The sequence below is a fragment of the Canis aureus genome, chromosome 1 (genome assembly GCF_053574225.1).
Source record: "Canis aureus isolate CA01 chromosome 1, VMU_Caureus_v.1.0, whole genome shotgun sequence".
NCBI lineage: Eukaryota > Metazoa > Chordata > Mammalia > Carnivora > Canidae > Canis > Canis aureus.
Window position 1 is genome coordinate 19,831,738 of NC_135611.1, and position 17,326 is coordinate 19,849,063.

General features: G+C 42.2%; 2 long non-coding RNA genes across 2 annotated transcripts in view; both read left to right on the top strand.

The window, feature by feature from the left end:
- Positions 1–1,299: 1,299 nt before the first annotated feature.
- Positions 1,300–4,399, top strand: LOC144280935 (uncharacterized). The gene is made up of 3 exons (XR_013349399.1): positions 1,300–1,471; positions 3,662–3,896; positions 4,220–4,399. It is a non-coding gene; the product is annotated as an uncharacterized LOC144280935 (long non-coding RNA).
- Positions 4,400–9,364: 4,965 nt separating this feature from the next.
- LOC144280967 (uncharacterized) overlaps positions 9,365–17,326 on the top strand; it is a 41,572-nt gene continuing 33,610 nt past the window's right edge. Inside the window, exon 1 of the long non-coding RNA XR_013349437.1 lies at positions 9,365–9,538. This is a non-coding gene — a long non-coding RNA (uncharacterized LOC144280967). The remainder of the gene's footprint in view (positions 9,539–17,326) is intronic.

Consider the following 17,326-nt stretch of genomic DNA (forward strand, 5'->3'; position numbering starts at 1 on the left):
TCCTGGACTTGATTCTTTGGCTTTCAGGCCCTCCTGGATGCGGCCACCTATTTGGGAAGATTGTTTTTCAACTGTTGAAAATCTGCCGCTGTAGGAACTCTGTCTCCCACATCTGGATCTAGATAGCATGGGGCGGGCGGTGCCATCCTCATACCAGGAGACTCCCATCTGCACATTCTTCTGGCGTGCCCAAAGCATCAGCTTCTTCTTTTCTTCCCTTTGCAAAAGAACAGATGAGTTCATTTGGGCTTCTCAGTCCTAGGAGCAGATTTGCCTTAATATATTGTTCCTTTAGAGTGTGCTATTTAAAGATGAAAAAAGCATGGGTAACCCCTGTCCCATGGATCTTGACAATAGGCATTTCGGGCAGGAGTGACAGGTCGGCGGGAGAAGGCTTTGTGGTGTGGAGAGAGGCATCTCATAGGATGCTTATGATCAATGTCAATGTGTACATGAATCTCTGGGAATCCTGTTCAAATGGAGATCCTGATTCGGTGGCGCTGGAGCAAACACTGAGATTCTCCTTTTCTAACCAGCTCCCAGACGGTACCCTGAGGCCACACTTGGAGTAACAGGGCCTTAAATCACAGGCACCACCCAGGCAAAGTTCACTCTTCTACACCTGCAGTGTCTTAGGGTCTAGGCAATGACATCCCTCCTCAAAGTGTTGAATGAGCTCTTTCGGTTGGCTAACTAGAAAGAGGAAGGGAAGTTTCTTATAACTGAAAAGGAACTCCTTCCAAACTGGAATTCAGTTACATAAACAAAGTTCTGTGAATGATGTTCGTGTTCTCTTACAACTGGTATTAATACTGTTTCAAAAATCCTGCAAAGAGGGTCAGGGAAGCCGCTGTGTGTGCGGAGGGGTGGGTGGCTATCATTAAGGCCAACCATACACCAGGTAGAAATTATCCCTTTAATCAGAGAAGCTTCAAAACATGCTGGGTCTCTAATGTGGAGCCAGGTTAGGAGACTCGACAGATGTAAAAAAGTAAGTCCCTTGCACAATCACAGGGGGGAATACCTGCTGCCTGTCTCCTCTCCCATCTCTCCATTCTGCCGAAGGCTTCCAGGGGCATGTGCCAGCTTGCCAGAGAGCCTGGGGGAGGGGGGTGGGGGAGGGGCTTGCCCCACCTCCTGCAGATGGCTCTCCTTCAGGGCAGGAGTGGAAAGGGGGTGGAAGGACTTTGGGTTTCTTTTCTTCCATCTGTGTTTGTTGCCTAGGGTGTCCTCTGGGTGATGCTAGAAGATAAGTTCTTGTCATTACTGGAGCACTGTGATTATCCCCCTGCAGTACCAGCGGGGAGCCCAGCCACAGCACCCCCCCAACCCCCACCCCGGCACCGAGCTAGGCCCAAGGGGGGAGGCGGATAGCAGAAAGAGCTGCTTCTTGCCACTGAGGATCTTATAAGGTAGCTGGGAATGGAAGAGCCACATTTTAAAGATCACTAACCACATTCAGCAGGAAATCGTAAGTTCCAAACGAGTGATACGCACAATAAGGATGTGGGCTGATGAGGGCATGGGGAAACTTTTAAATGAGGTGATCAGAAAGGCTTCATCGAGAAGGTAGTAATTGACTGAGTCTTGGAAGGGAAGGAGGAATTGAATAGTGCCTGGGAGGTCTGAGACAGTGCAGTTTCCAAAAACATCCTCTTGCCCGAATCCCTTTTTGGCAATGGCTTGGGGAGAAGAGGAAAGCTGTGCATTGATAGAGTTTGATGGTAGAAGGTGCCAGTGGCCCTAATGGTGGCCGACCTGAGTGTTGTCAGCCAGGGAGTGCACAGAGCACCTTGCTAGGTCTCTATCTCCTGCTCGATGCTACATCGAATCTCCGGCAGATTAGGCTACAGTTAAATTCTATCTTCTTCATTATTTTCTTAAAAACATGCTTTATGGGGAGAGGCTCTAATCGGGCACTCCAAATATCTCTCTGTATTTCAGAAAACCCTTTAGCACCTGGTTTTCAGCTTTAAAAATTGTCATTTACATTTTAAATCCCAAAGCATTCTTTTTTTTAAAAAAATTGGCAAATATAGATTAATAATGTCAGGGCTAGAAAAAGTCTATAATAATCTTAAAAAAAAAAAAAACCGAAACTCCAACAATACTAAAGCTATTTTTTTTTTTGAATTTTAGACTTTAGGCTTCACATTTCAAAGTTTTATCAAATTAACCCCCCCCCCAATAATTTAAACCATTGTTTTCCAAGGGAAATTTAATAATAAGAGCCGCCATGTGTTTCTGCTTAATTTTGGAAGCCTGTGTTATGCAGTCAAAGATTCTCATTTGAAAATAATTCCTGTCCTTATTCTAAAACTGCCAGGGGAATAAAATTTAAAAAACATGTTGCAGCTCTCAAGTTTATGTTTTGCCTAAAGCCAAGCAGTGCTGAAAGATCAAAGTTTGGAGTGCAGTTCTAAAGTTAGAACCACAGCCTTGCAAGACGCTCGCAAACTGAGAGCCGGGGCCCAGCAGCTGCCTGTCTAGGTCCTCCAGTAATTAGCTCTGGTGCAAACAGAGGCCCCTGCTCCTCCCCTGGGCAGGCCCTGGCCTCAGGGCCCCGGTGGCCTGGGAAGTGGATCCCCAGAGAGATGGGACAGGCAGGGTATTTTTAGACCACATGTGTGCACTATACAGGCCTCGTGCATTCCACGATTTGCATTTGTGAGGAGCGGGAGCAAACACTCTGCCCATGCTTGCTGGCTGCTGGGTTTGCGCTTAGTGGGGGCTATTTGTCAACATGACAGATTCATCTAATAATATTTAAGGATGGGCAAACTGGGGCATGTTTGCTATTCTCAAGCTGTCTCTTGTTCTCTCTCAAAAAATGAACATAGGTGTGTGTGTGTGTGTGTGTGTGTGTGTTTTCTCCTTAAGCCCCAAAGATCTGTTTTCCTGCTCCCTTATCAAATCCCTAACTTGACACTTTTGAGACCCTGTAGAATTGAGGATCAATTTAGGATTTCTTAAAACACCAGAATGACACTCAGGGACAACAGGAGACCCTCCAAAGGCTGTCCACTTGTCTCTATTCACCTCCCCTGGGGAAGTCCTACTTATGAGCGGTGAGCCAGGCTGAAGGGTCCAACGGCCACTTCAAGTGTTACGGTTCAAAAATTGTAGGTGTTCAAGTAGATACGTGAATCGGGCATAAATGTGGCTCTTTACGGAAAAGGTGTCCAACCTGGTCCCCCTGAAAATGAACTTGACCCACAAACGCACCTTTGGGTAGCTAGAAGTGGCAGGGAACTTTGGAAGACTGTCAAAAGACCCTGGGAAGCCCAAGCTTTCCTCCTCCGGGTGGAATGTGCTGGAATGCCGTTGGCGGCATGTATCCCTGGTGCATTCCCTGACGTGCTCCTCGTACCACCGAGGCTTCCCGTGGACTGCCATTCCCCTGGCAGCTGTGCAAGGAGGAGCCTGCGAAGCGGCTATTTCCAATCCGAGTGAGCTCCCCACCACTTCTCAATTTCGGATAGACGGTTTTTACACAGAGCCTTGGTTTTACAATGGCTTCTAACTTCGCAGTCCTTGATGCGTCCCATGTGCAGTTGATAATAGGAAAAACAGGTGAAGTGCTAAGTCTCACTCAAGCTGTCCACTTAGCTATTTTTACCCTCAGTGAGCTGAATCAGCTCTCCCTGTGTTCCTTTCCTAGAACAGAGGAAATCAGCACCTTTTGAACAAGAGGCCAGAGGAGATGCATTCTCCTTCACCACAGAGGCCTACCCACTTCATCCCTCTAGTTTTGTGCAGTGGTCTTGGGAGACACACACTTCCTTCTCCCAGAGGAGTTGCTCTGAGCTGTGGAAGCCCCCTGGAGAGCCTCACGCCTCTCCTGATGGAGCCCAGGTAGCCAAAGCTGCTCTCCGTGGCCTATAAACCAGTTTTAGGTGAGAATGACGGATTATTTTAATCCCTCTTCACCTCTTCACACTCCAGCCCTAAAAGCGGCTGGAGGTAGAGGCCTTGGAGTTGATGGTGGAAGGGTTATGACATTTAGGGCTGTTGGGATGGAGAGAATGTATTTTGCATGCAAGGAGACACAGATTTGGTGGGGAGGGTGTTGGGTGTTATGGGCTGAATTTGGCCTACCCCTCAGTACCTCATAATCTGACTGTATTTGGAGATGGGGGAGGGGTCTTTAAAGGGATAATTAAGTTAAAATAAGGTCAGTAGGAGGGGTCTGGATCTAATATGACCAATTTCCTTATAGAAAAGGAAAATCTGGACACAAAGATGGGCAGAGGAAAGATGATATGTGAAGACACAGGGAGGAGACGGTGGCCGTCTCCAAGCCCAAGAGAGAGGCCTCAGAGGAAACCAGCCCTGCTGACGCCTTGATCTTGGACTTTAAGCCTCTGGAACTCTGAGACAATAAATATCTGTTCTTTAAGCCACCTGGTCTGTGGTATTTTATTACAGCAGCCCAAGCCAACTAAAACGGTTTTCCGTACAGCACAAGTGTGGTACAAGGTCACACCAGAGAGAACTATTGGACAAACCCACTCTCTAAAAATGTACCTGGACAGGTGTCCCTACAATGATAGGGAATAAATACAGCCTATTTTTGTTGGGTGTATTTTATAAACCTAACTCTTCGGAGGATTCATTAAAGACTAAGGAAAGGGGACTGATGTACCCTAAGGACATGACATTGTGCAGTTTTTATTGTGGGGGAAAAAAGCACGACACCACCAAACTGGCAATTTCTCACAATACCAGGTGCGTTACAGATTGGTGTGTGGGCTTTTGTGAATTGGTTGCATATAAATGAGGAACATTTAAATAAAAAGGAGATCTAGAAACTTTCACTAGTTTGGGGCTTTTATTTATAGCTACTTCTGCACAGTGCTTATTTCCCTTAGCCCGTGAGTCTTGAGCCATGGCAATCCAAGAGGTTTTTGCATGAAGTGCTATTGGTTTCAGTGTTCAGATAGGGCGCTGCAAGCCTCTCCTTTATGTGGAAAACAGAATGGCCTGAGAAAGTGGGGATGCTGGGAAATCTGGTTTACAGAGGTTATGATTTAGTGGAAAGAGAATGGAACCCCATGAAAGCCCGTGCTGAATTCCAGCCCAAGTAGGACGATCACGGTATGTTAAAGCATTCTTTAGCTTTCTAGAACCACTGTGTGTTTGGCTTCAAAGTGAAGGGCTGGACTAGGAGAAGGCTAAGGTCGCCTCCCACTCTGATTCTAGGGATTCAGGAGGTCAAGAGTCAGTGCTAGCCATGGCTTTTGGAGTGGGAGAACAGAGCCCCAAACTGCCCTATCCTAACCTCCCCATTTGACCAAGTGATATTGTCTTCTCCTTAAATGGTCTCAGGGGACATCTCTCTCAGGGCACTTTCCAGCGTGGCGCTGTCTGCATGCAGTTCCCAAGCCCACTGTCCCCCTTCTGAGCCGTACCACTCCTTTGCCTTCTTCACTGCTCTGCTCAGATATTTGCTGTTTGGTGCCCTCTTTTTAGCTGGGAACCAGTCACAGGGGAAGATTTTAATCCTGCAGTTTTGTTTTTGGGTCTTTTCCTCCCCTGTTCTAGGAAGATCAGACTGAGAGATGTACCACCATCTTGCATTAACTCATTTCTCTCATCTCTGAATGGATCGTGATATGATGACCAAACTGCTGGATAGTGTAAAGGAGATGGTGTCTGCAGTGTGGTGAGCACCTAGTAAGCACTCATATGTTATGTTTCTTTCTCCTTTGCAAAACTTCTGTACTCATTATCTGCCCCACATATTAGCGGGTCTTATGTTGCCAATACATGTTTAACAACTAGATAGTAAACTCCAGGTTAGGCTCATGTCAGACTTGTTTATATTGTGACTCCACGACAAGTTACTGTTTCGCATCGCCTAGAGTAGGTCCTGATTGATTAATTCTTGGTTTGTGATCTTCATCTAAGGGCTATTCCTTCAATGAATCCTTGGTTTCAGGGACTGTCAAGATTTAGACACTCATCATTCATTCTCACTGTTGGTTCAGATTTGCCTCTGAGCCTTATGAGCACCTCCCTTTGCCATGGAAATTTTAGACTCACTTCTAAGATGTTCACACCTATTGATGGTACTCACTTATTTTTAAATAGATATGACAGTGTTTAACATGCATCTGAAATCAAACACTGAGTGTTGGTTGTAGACAAAATCAGCCCATATCCAAACAACCCATTGTTAATGATGTTAGGAAGGAAACTGGGATCCTTGGGATTGTTACGAGGAGGCAGGGATTTTCTAGGGGGTATAGACCCAAACAAGTAGAATCACAGGAACATAATTGAATTTGTATTTTCCCAAAGGTACATAAAAAATAAGCCATGAAAAGTAGTTCTCTTCAATGGAAATTTATAGAACACATGGATTTGGGGAGAAGTTTGGGGCTATTAGTATTCAGTGAGACTGCTCTATTTCCAAGGGCTTATTTAGGAGAGGGATGCTCGGATCCATGAGTTGACTTGGACTCAGGCTCCTTGATTTAAGGCTGAGGGAACTGGGGATGGTTAGCATGGGGAAGAGAAAATTCTGGGTTACAAGGTAGCAGTCTTAAAATATCTGAAAGCCTGTCTTGTGAAAGAGGAAATGTGTTTGTTCTGCATCCCCGTGACAATCACAGGGGGTTCACTTTGCCATCTCAAGCAGCCTGGCTTCCTTTCTAACATCATTAACAATAGATTGTTTTGATATGGACTGGTTTTTGTCTGCAATTTATGTTCAGCACCCATCAGCAGAACTACAACCTATGGGTGAAAGGGGCAAGGAGAAAGATTTTTGTACTGCTTTAAGCAGAGCTTTCTAACCATGAGCTCTGGATGTGCTGAGGCGTAGATGGAGTCATTGGACAGGGTGAGTGGAGAAGAGGAGTTTGGAGTTGGAATACCACCAGGGCTCCTTCTAGTCCTGGGATCATGGTTCTTTATATCTGGGTCTGTAATTTTAAAGAATGGACTCAATTATAAGACGGTTCAAAATTTCAAGGGCAGGCATCTGAGATGATTTGAAATAGAACAAAACTAGGACTGTTAGCGGAGTTGGTTGTAAAGTTTTTTTTTTGGTTTCTCTTTAGTTCTTGGACTAGAAAAATGTCCAAGAATCAATAACCTCCCCAAAGGCAAGCTAAGTCTGTTGAAGATCTCAGAGTTCTCTTTGTGGAAGACCATGGACTGGGAGTATCATGACTCACCCAAGTGACATAGGGAGGTCTCTGCAAACACACCAGTAGGAGGGTAGGAGGCAATTATTTGAAGAATGAGGCAAGAAAGTGGTAGCTTAGGCTTGAGGGAGCCAAAAATTATTCTTCATATGGCACTGAGTGAAGTTATCTGCACCTTGCGTAGTCTTTGAAAATTCATTTACTGTTTTCTGTTCCATCTATGACATGGGGACAGTAAAATCTTTTACAAAACCACTAGGAGGATGGTAGTGGGGTTTTATTACCTGGTAATTCTATACCTTGTGGCATGAAAATGGCTATCAAATTAATATAAGGGAACAACAAGATCTTACCCGTTAGAGCATACATGCGGCAGTAGCTAGTAAAGTTGAATTGTTTGCCCTCTTAATGGAAAACAAACAAATAAGCAAAAAATAGTATGGTAGGGCCAGGGATGTGGATCTCCTCTGTTTGCACAAATACAGCTTGGTATTTTGATAAGATTCCTTCTCTTGGGAAAATATCAATGATTTGGTCCCTTGGAGATTTAACACAAAATGGAATACATGCAAGTAAGGTGGGTGCAGCCTTTATTTGTTATGAAACAGCTCATTCAAAGCACCAATTAGAATTAATTCAGCTGAATCTACTTAGCTACTCACAGTCCATTCATGAAAAACCACACTTTGTCTCACTGCTTGCAACTTCAGACTTCTCTGTTTAGATAAGATGGTGTTCTAGTTCCAGCTACCCAGGGACATGGATGGAGAAATGAAATCTCTTTGACTCTTCACTTTTAAGATGGATCTATCAGGATGTGTTTTGCTGCAAGCGACAAGAACCCCAACTCAATGCATCATAAACATGAAGGTAATTTGTTGTCTCACATAAAGAGAAGCCTTGAGATAGTGTTAACTCTGTACCCCACGATGTACTCCATTAGAGACCCTTTTCACCTTTTGGATTGGCATCCTTGTGGGGTGGCCTTGTGCCTGGGCAGGCTGGCCTCATGCCTACAGCATGGCTTCGGCAATGCCGGGCTTCATATCTGGTTATTCTTTCATATGAGCAAATAAACCTCATAAGCCAGTAGGAGAACTTCCCTTTTATCTGACTGACACCATCTTTAAACCAATTACCAGCAGGATGAACAGGATGAAGATGATTGATGTAGAACCGACATTGGAAGACTTTTCCTTAAAGGGCCAGATGGTAAATATTTTAGGCTTTGCTGGTCATGAGGCAAAATTGAGGACATTACGTGGGTGATTATATAACCATTTAAAATATAAACATTTTAAAATTTAAAAACCATTTAAATTTTCCAGAGAAACAGAATTTCTCTGTTTTCCAGGGTTTTCCAGAGAAACAGAATCACTGGGAAGGTGCATGTGTGTGTGTATCTCTCTCCCTCTCTCTCTCTCTCTGTATCTATGTATCTATCTATACAGAGATTTATCTTAAGGAATTAGCTCATATATTTATGGAGGCTGGCAAGTCCAAAATCTGCAGGGTGGGCCAGCAGCCTAGCAACCCAGAAAAGAGCTGATGTTGCAGTTCAGAGCCAAAGGCTATCTGCTGGCGTAATTCCTTCATGCTCAGGGGAAGTCAGTTTTTTTATTTTTTTCAGGTCTTCAACTGACTGGATGACACCCACTCACATTATGGAGGGCAATCAGTTGTATTCAAAGTCTACCAATTTAAATAGAAATCCCATATAAAAACACCCTCATAGAAACATGTGCAATAATATCTGGGCCCTGTGGCCTAGCCAAACTTATACATCAATTAGCCATCACACATGCTTGGTTCCAGGCCAGGGAAAAATGGATAGCGGGGTGGATTTGGTCTTGGCTACCCTTTGCCAAACTGTGGCTTCAGCTGACACCTGAGATGGGAGTAGGATCATTTTTCTTAAGAGTGGGAATCTGAACAAAACAGCAGTCAGTTAACAAAGAACAAAGATGATGGGTAAACAACCAATCCTGCTATGCTGGTCCTACCTATTGAGCCTAGGTTTTGATAGAATAAGAAAGAAATGCATTGAGAAACTTGAAAACATTGCATTAGAAGGTAAAGCAGAATTCCTGATCCAGCACTTCTCTGCCTCAAGGTTTTTTTTTTTTTTTTTTTTTTTTAATGAGTGACTCAATATTTCTATTTGTCAGCACATGTGTTGCCCTGTTCTTCTCTTCCTGTGCAGGAGGCAGGCCATCCTGCTCTCCAGGCATAAGAGAAAGGCAACCTGTGACTGCTTGTGGAGGGAGTGGGACGGGCTGTGAATATTGTTTCTGTAGGTGGTGAGTACACCCATTGGGTGCAGGCAGATGCCCTCCATGTAAGAGGAGCATTTCAAGGACAAGGCGCTGTGGGTTTTGGCAGAGGTGAGTTGCATGGTTCTCTCCCAGCAGCTGAGGTGGGAGCAAACTCCAGTCACCCATTAGGCCAATTAGCATCCTGATGTGCTAACTGTCCTGCCCAGTCTTGCAGGGCTCTTTTTCAATTCAGAGCAAATGACTCTAGTCATTCTAGTTGCTGGGTACTGTGCTGGGCATTGGGAATGTAGATTTGTGTAAGAAAAGGTGCCGGCCCTCCTGAGGAGGGAAGTTTGGCGGTGGAAACAGATACCAACTATTGTATAATCCTTGACTGTGATGGGGTGGGGAGGGGACACTAGCTTCTGAGTGCATGTTTGCAAATGTGGGAGGGATGATTTTGGTTTCCACAACAACTGGGGGATATCTGTGACATTTGGTGCCTGGTTGCTGGGGTGTCAAATGTCCCACAGTGCATGGGATGGTCACATGTGACAAAGGATTTGACACCCTTAAAGTACCAGTTGTCCGTGGAAATGAACTAAGGGATTGGGTGATGATCTTTCATTTGAGGGAAGCAAAAGGAAGCTGTAACAGCAGCCCTTTTCCTCCTTCCTACCTGAGGGGCATGACACCCACAGGACAAGAAAGCTGAAATCTGCTGGGCTTCTTACTTTGGATAAAACTCATGTTTCTGCTGAAACTCAGGAAAGACCTAGGAATAGCTTTGGTGAAATAGGGACTCCACTCACAGTTTTGTAAATTGTGAATTGCACAACTCCAGGGGGAGTCATTCATGTTTCAATCACTATTGATTTATGTAGCTATTACCAGCTTTTCCTGGCTGCTGGCAATAGAGTATCTTAAGAAAGGGATGCTTACTGATTTTCACTGAGCCAGTGGCAGGGCTGAGCTGTTGGGTGGAAGAGAGAGGGACATGTAGGCGGCTTCCAGTGTGGAGAAGACCAGGTGATAGGACTCGGGCAGCCAACTATAGTAGTGACAGGGGCCAGGGAAGGATTCTGGTCTCTGGTCCACCTGTCGTGGGCGCAGTGAAGCGGCAGGCCTCCATCAGGGTTCAGTGGTCAGGGGCAAATTCAACTTTCCACTCACAGTGAGAGAGATGCCCAAGGGTCTTTGCTCTCCTTCACTGACTGGTATGGGAGGGATTGTGGTCTCGAGGGGAGGAAAACACATTGTTTTGACAACTTGTAGAGGCAGATGGACCCTCACCCAAATCTGGTGCCCTACGCACATCAAAAGGGGATGAAAAGGTGTGTTAACTCCCCCAGCACGCCCGCTTACGTATACAACTCTCCCCAGAGCCTGATTCACTTATGCTCAGGATTTGTCCACCACAAAAATGGGTTCAAGCTTTTGAGCTTCAGTTTGGCACTTCATGCTTTTCTGAGTCTCAGGGGGATAGCAGGGCAGGTTCCTAATAACCTCCCATGACATCGGGAAGGAGCACGCTGTGGTGACAGCCCCTGGGCACAGAGGCTTGCGGTATTTGAATCTCTTCCAGTGCCAAATGAGAGAGTACTCAGAAAGTACTCAGGATTTCCTGACCATCTTGCCCCATGTGGGGCACCACTAGAAGAGGGAGGGGTGAGACTTAATAGCTGTTGGCAGTCAAAACAGTGGACTCAGAAGGTGGGAAGCTGAGGCGGGCTTAGCTGAGGGAGGCATGGGGTCCAGTGACTCTCACGAAGTTGGGTAACACAGGACTCACCAGGGCATGTTTGAGCCAGAATCACTGAAACTGATAGAAGATCTGCTTTAGCTCTTGAGGCCTAGAACATTCGCTATGGTCAATTCCTTGGACAGATCCTTTAACGAGCGCTGAACATTTTCTGGAGACAGGATCAGGGTGATGTGCTTAACCAGGGTCCATATTAAGAAGTGCTGTGCTGAGACTTACTTTCCACACTTTCCCAAAATGAAAAGTGGTACCACACTTAGCTTTCCTCCGGAGGCTGGAAAATAAAATGATGAATTGAACTCTAAATGTATTGCAAGCTAAATACACTCGGGGATAGAAGCGAACAAGAAAAGAAAGGAGGCAGAGTTATTGAGGCAACAATTCAGATTTAATTGCATTTGATATAGACCACCCTTTAAAAATAGTTTGGTCGGTTAAAGGCTGCAGTAATTTATGGAACTATCTTACTGCTTCCAGGGAAGTTGACAAGTCTGGACTGAATCAGGAGAATCAGCATAAATCTCAGCCGATGCCTAATTTTAGAGATGTCTGGTCCTTGAAGGAGTCTTGCCACAGCCAGATGGGGTGGGAGACAACATTTGAGGAGGGAAAAGCATGAGGTGCCAAACTGAAGCTCAAAAGGTTAAACCCATTTTTGTGGCTGATAAATCCTGAGCAAAAATAAATCGGATTTTGGGGAGAGTTGTGTATGTAAGCTGGAGTGCCTGGGGGAGGATGAGGGAGTCTTGAAGGATCACAGGGAGTTTTGAAAATTCTTCCAGGCCTGGATGTTGTTCATCTGGAAAAAACCGAGCTCATTCTCTCCAAGAGCTGCCCCAAACACGGTAGCAGGGTGACCGTGGGCTCGCCAGGACTTTGCTTCCTTCTGTGTCCAGTACAGAAATGCCCTTCTCCTCTGTTAGCAAGACTTTGATGTCCTGCTGAGGTCCCTCCTGGTCGCTAAGATGCTTTCCTTGTCATGGCCTGGAGAAATGAGGCCCCTCTTCTGGAACATTCTTCCACTCTTGTGTTCTCTGTTGCATGGTGTTACATGTCAATGTGTTTACATCTCTGCTTCTAAAAGTTTTCAAAGGAAAGCCTGTGTCCCATTCATCTGTGAAGAGCCTGCTGTATCACAGCACATGGTACTTGCGAAGAGTTCCGTTAAGATAGGAATTGGAGCTGGACCCAAAGGATTAGGCTGCTGGTCTTAATGGTAAATTATAGCTCTTAGGCTCCATGATTTTAAATCCAACTCACTGAGGCTGTATGGAGAAGGGTATGTGAGTGTTGACATGTCCTTTGTACTTCTCAGAACATTGGTTCTACTGTACTTGTTATTAGGATTGTGTTTATTATTATTATCATTATATTATTCAGAGGAAGGGACAACAGGAGCAGAGAGACTTTCTGTAGTGGTTGAACAACTGCTTATTCATTTAGGGGATTGTGTTGCCAGGAACCAAATCACTGAGGATCATATTATCATACATTTGAAATTTAAGATTGTGATGGATTAGGGGAGTGTTTTTCAAGAGTTTGTTCCCAGACCATCTGCATCAGAATCTTTGGCTTAATGGATATCCCTGGGTTCTGGTCCTAGACCTACTGAATCAGAATCTCTTCGGGGGTGCTGAGGAATCTTCGCTTTAAACGAATTCCCTGGGTGACACCAATGTACACTAAAGTTGTAAAATAACTTTGGTGGGCTTGGGGATGGGGAAAATTTAGCCCAAGCAGCACAATCAGGTGTGGATTTGTTGTGGTACCAGGAACAGAGCAGTCTTTGAAGTCTGAAGTTTCTTTCTTTTTTTTTTTTTTAAAGATTTTATTTATTTATTCATGATAGACATAGAGAGCGAGATGGAGAGAGGCAGAGACACAGGCAGAGGGAGAAGCAGGCTCCATGTAGGGAGCCCGACGCGGGACTCGATCCTGGGACTCCAGGACCGCGCCCTGGGCCAAAGGCAGGTGCCAAACCGCTGAGCCACCCAGGGATCCCTTGAAGTCTGAAATTTCTTCATGGAAATCCTCAGTGGAATGCTTGTTAGTTTCATAGCCACCAGCAAGTGATGTCATCTGTCTTGGCTTCTCTTTCTCCATCTGTGAAATGGGGATACTAATGTCTTCCTTGCTGTAAAGATTAAATCAAATATATGTAAAGGACCTGGTTGTAGAAGGTGTTCAATTGGTGGTACGAGATATAACTTTTCGGTAATATCCATCAGAATGATGTCATCCCAGTTTTAATGGGCATTTACCTGTTGGGGGAAGGAAGAGAACTTCCTAGTAAGATTCTTTACAGGACGAAGATGGATGGGGATGAGATGTGTAGAATAGAGAGAGATTTAACTATTTTGATGACGTTGCTAAGACTCTTAGAGAATTTTTCTCAGCGGATGCTTCTGGCACATTTTCATCAGAATGATTGCTACAGTGTTTCTAGTATGTCAAGAAATTAAGGAACATCCATTCCTTCTTTTAATTTTACTCATTTTTAAGTTTTGGAAAATATGTCATCATATAAAACTTCAAGTTTTATGTGAAATTAGATGAGTATAACAAACTCCTACATGCCCATTGCTCATGTTCAATGATTTTCAACTCTTGGCTAATCTCAACTGTACCCACTGCCTCCCCTGAATGGATTATCTTGAAGCAAATCCCTAACATCACATCATCGCATCCATAAACATTTTAGGATGTGACTATAAGAGACAAACTGTTTTTTTTTTTAAAAAAAGCAACAGTAATACTATTATTAATCTAAGAATTAAAAATGTCTTTAATATCATCAAACATCTGCCAGTGTTCAAATTTCTCCAATTGTCTATAATCTTTTTAATATTGTTACTTTTTGCTAGTATCAAGGTCCAACTGAAGTTCCTATATTATAATTAACTCATGTCTTTTAAATGATCTTTAAAGATTTATTTATTTGAGAGAGAGCGTGCATTTGAGTCTGGGGGAGGGGGAGGGGGAGAGGGAGAGAAAAGCCCAAGCAGACTCTGGGCCACCTAGGCACCCCTGTCTTTTAAATTTTTAAAAAATACATTAAGTTTCTCCTCCATATCATTTTGTTCGCTTTTTTTATTTTCCACAATCGGGATTTTGCTGATTACATCCCTATGGGCTGTATTCTGCATTTTCTAGAACTAGCAGTGAGATCTAGAAGCTTGATTGAATTTAGGTCAGATTATTTGGCAAGAATACTTCATAAATAGTAGAATTTCTTCTATTGGTAGGCATAGAATGTCTCTTTTTTTTGTGATGTGAACAGACATTGATAATCATTACCTAGAACCATTAATTTACCAGGGTACTATTACAATTTTATTTTATATTGTTAATTAATTATCTAAAATACATCTTCAAAGTGAAACTTCACTTTATCAACTACTTAGTCATTCAGATGTATAGTTTCTATAGGAAAGTCAGTATAAATGCTCTATTTTATATATATATTATTTTTCAGAATAATTTGTTGGTTCTTTAGCATTCTACAGTTATTGACTTTTAAAAAACATAAACTCATGGTTTTAAATATTTTTGATGTGTTTCAATCCATTGGAATTACTACTAATATTCTGATGTGTTATGCTTGGGCAGTGGTAGCCTCTTCAAACTGGCCCTTAAGAGCTTCTAGTATGACACTAATAGATTTTGCTTCTTTGCTTCAGACCTGAAATCAACTATTTTCACAGAAAATGGCATTTAGTGGCCATAATCTGGGGGTTAAGAGTGCTCATTGCTGCTATGTTGGTTATTTTTTCCAGGCTTTTTCAGTGGATAGAACTAGAAAATAAATATTTTTTAGCATGTCATGATTCTATACTGATTTTTGGTTCATATTCAGGACTAAAGGATTTTTCCTTACCTTCTTCTGTATCTCTTTCCCTAATGCCTAAGTCTTGAATCTCAATGATGGCAAGTAATTATTTGTTTTATCCTTATACAAAAGAGTTTTGAAATAAAATACCAGGAAAAAAAAATACCAGGACAATCATCAAAAATATCTGGAAAGAGTTTAAGATTGTTTTTCAGCTCTTTTGTCCTAAGGATGTTTTCCATTAGGCTGTAGAGTCAATATCTGTGTTTTAAAGTCACTGACTACTGTTTGTATGGTTATATTACCTCATCAAAACACAGATTCACGTGTTTAATTTTGCTTGTAAATGTCAGGATTTTCTTTTTTACAACTTAATTTTCTTGATAATTATGTAAATACTTACATAGTTTCAAAGTTAAATCTTCAAAGCCAGGTATAATCATATAAGTCTTGTTTCTATTCTTATTTCCTCCACCCTATTTCCTTCATCTACCAAAGATAATCCATTTTCTGTATTTTAATGGTTTATATTTCTATTTTTTAAATAGAGGAAGATTCATGCACACACACACACACACACACCTGCACATAGACATATATCTATATTAGTGTTTCTTAACCCAGATGGGACTGACATTTTGGACTGGATAATTTTTTGTTGTGGAGGGTCACTCTACATATTATAGTATGTTTAGCAGCATTGCTGTTCTCTACCCATTAGACACCAGTAACATATCTTCAGTTGTGACTATTAAAAATGTCTTTAAAAAATTTATTTATGTATTTATTTGGGGCAGGGTGGAGAAAGAGAAAGAGAGAGAGACGGAAAGAGAATCTCACCTAGATTTTGCTCTGAGTGTAGAGCCTGACACAGACTCAATCTTAGGACCCTGTGATCATGACCTGAGAAAAAATCAAGAGTTGGATGCTTAACCAACTGAGCTACCCAGGTGCCCCCAGAATGTCTTTAGACATTGCCTAATGTCTAAAGGGGCAAAGTTCTGATTGAGATTTACATTTACATATATGTGCATTTGTAAATATGCTTATGTATATATTTATTTTTCCCTCCAACTTCTTAGATATACAGCAGCAAATTATACCCATTTTCTTCACCTTACTTTTTAAAATTTTTATTTTTAGAAAATTTTCTTTTTTTTTAATTTTTATTTATTTATGATAGCCACACAGAGAGAGAGAGGCAGAGACACAGGCAGAGGGAGAAGCAGGCTCCATGCACCGAGAGCCTGTGGGATTCGATCCCGGGTCTCCAGGATCGTGCCCTGGGCCAAAGGCAGGCGCTAAACTGCTGCGCCACCCAGGGATCCCAATTTTTAGAAAATTTTCAACAAATTTCAGTATCCAGATGAAAATCAACAACAATATTTTTCACTTAAAGGTGTTTCAGAATACATGGTTCTAAATGATATATATAAAACATTCTATCCAAGAAAAATAGAATACACATTTTCCTCAAGTACACATAGAAACCCCTGGTTAAACTGCAAAAAAGAGACAACGAATATTACAAATTTATGTAGACTGAAATCATACCTAGTATACTTTCCAACCACAAACGTACAAAACTGAAGATCAACAATGAAACAAAGTTGGAAAATCTACAATGTAAGTATTAAATATTTAATATGTAAATACTAAACAACACATTATAGTATAAGCAATGGGACAAATAAGAAATAAAATGGCAAATCAAAATATTCTCAAAAGAAAACACAATATTCTAAAATCTATGGGATGTAGCAGAAGCAGATGTTAGAGTGAAATTTATGCTATAAATGCTTGTATTAAGAAAAAAAGTTCAAATAAACAACATTATGCCACAAGGAACTATAAAAAGAAGAATCTTAGCTGAGAAATTCAGTAAAGGAAAGAAATAACAGAAAAATCAGAAATAAATAAAATGGAGACCAAAATAAACAGTAACACAACATTGAAAACAATGATCAGTTTTTTCAAAAAACAAAAACAAAAACAAAATTGGTAATGTTTTAACTACATTAACTGAGAAAAAAAGAAGACTCAAAAACTGAAATGAGAAATGGAAGAGAAAAAAATACAGCAGCTAACCACAGAAATACAGAGCATGATAACAGATTACTATGAACAATTACCTATTAACGAATCAGATAATTCAGGGGGAAAAATCAGATAATTCCTAAAAATGCACAAGTTACCAAGATTGAATCGTGAAATCTTGAATTCAAGAACTAGGAAATCTTCTTAGACCAATAACAAGAATGAGAGTTGAATTGGGAATCCACCTGACTTTTTTTGCTCAACAAAATGTATCCTGGGGATTACTCCT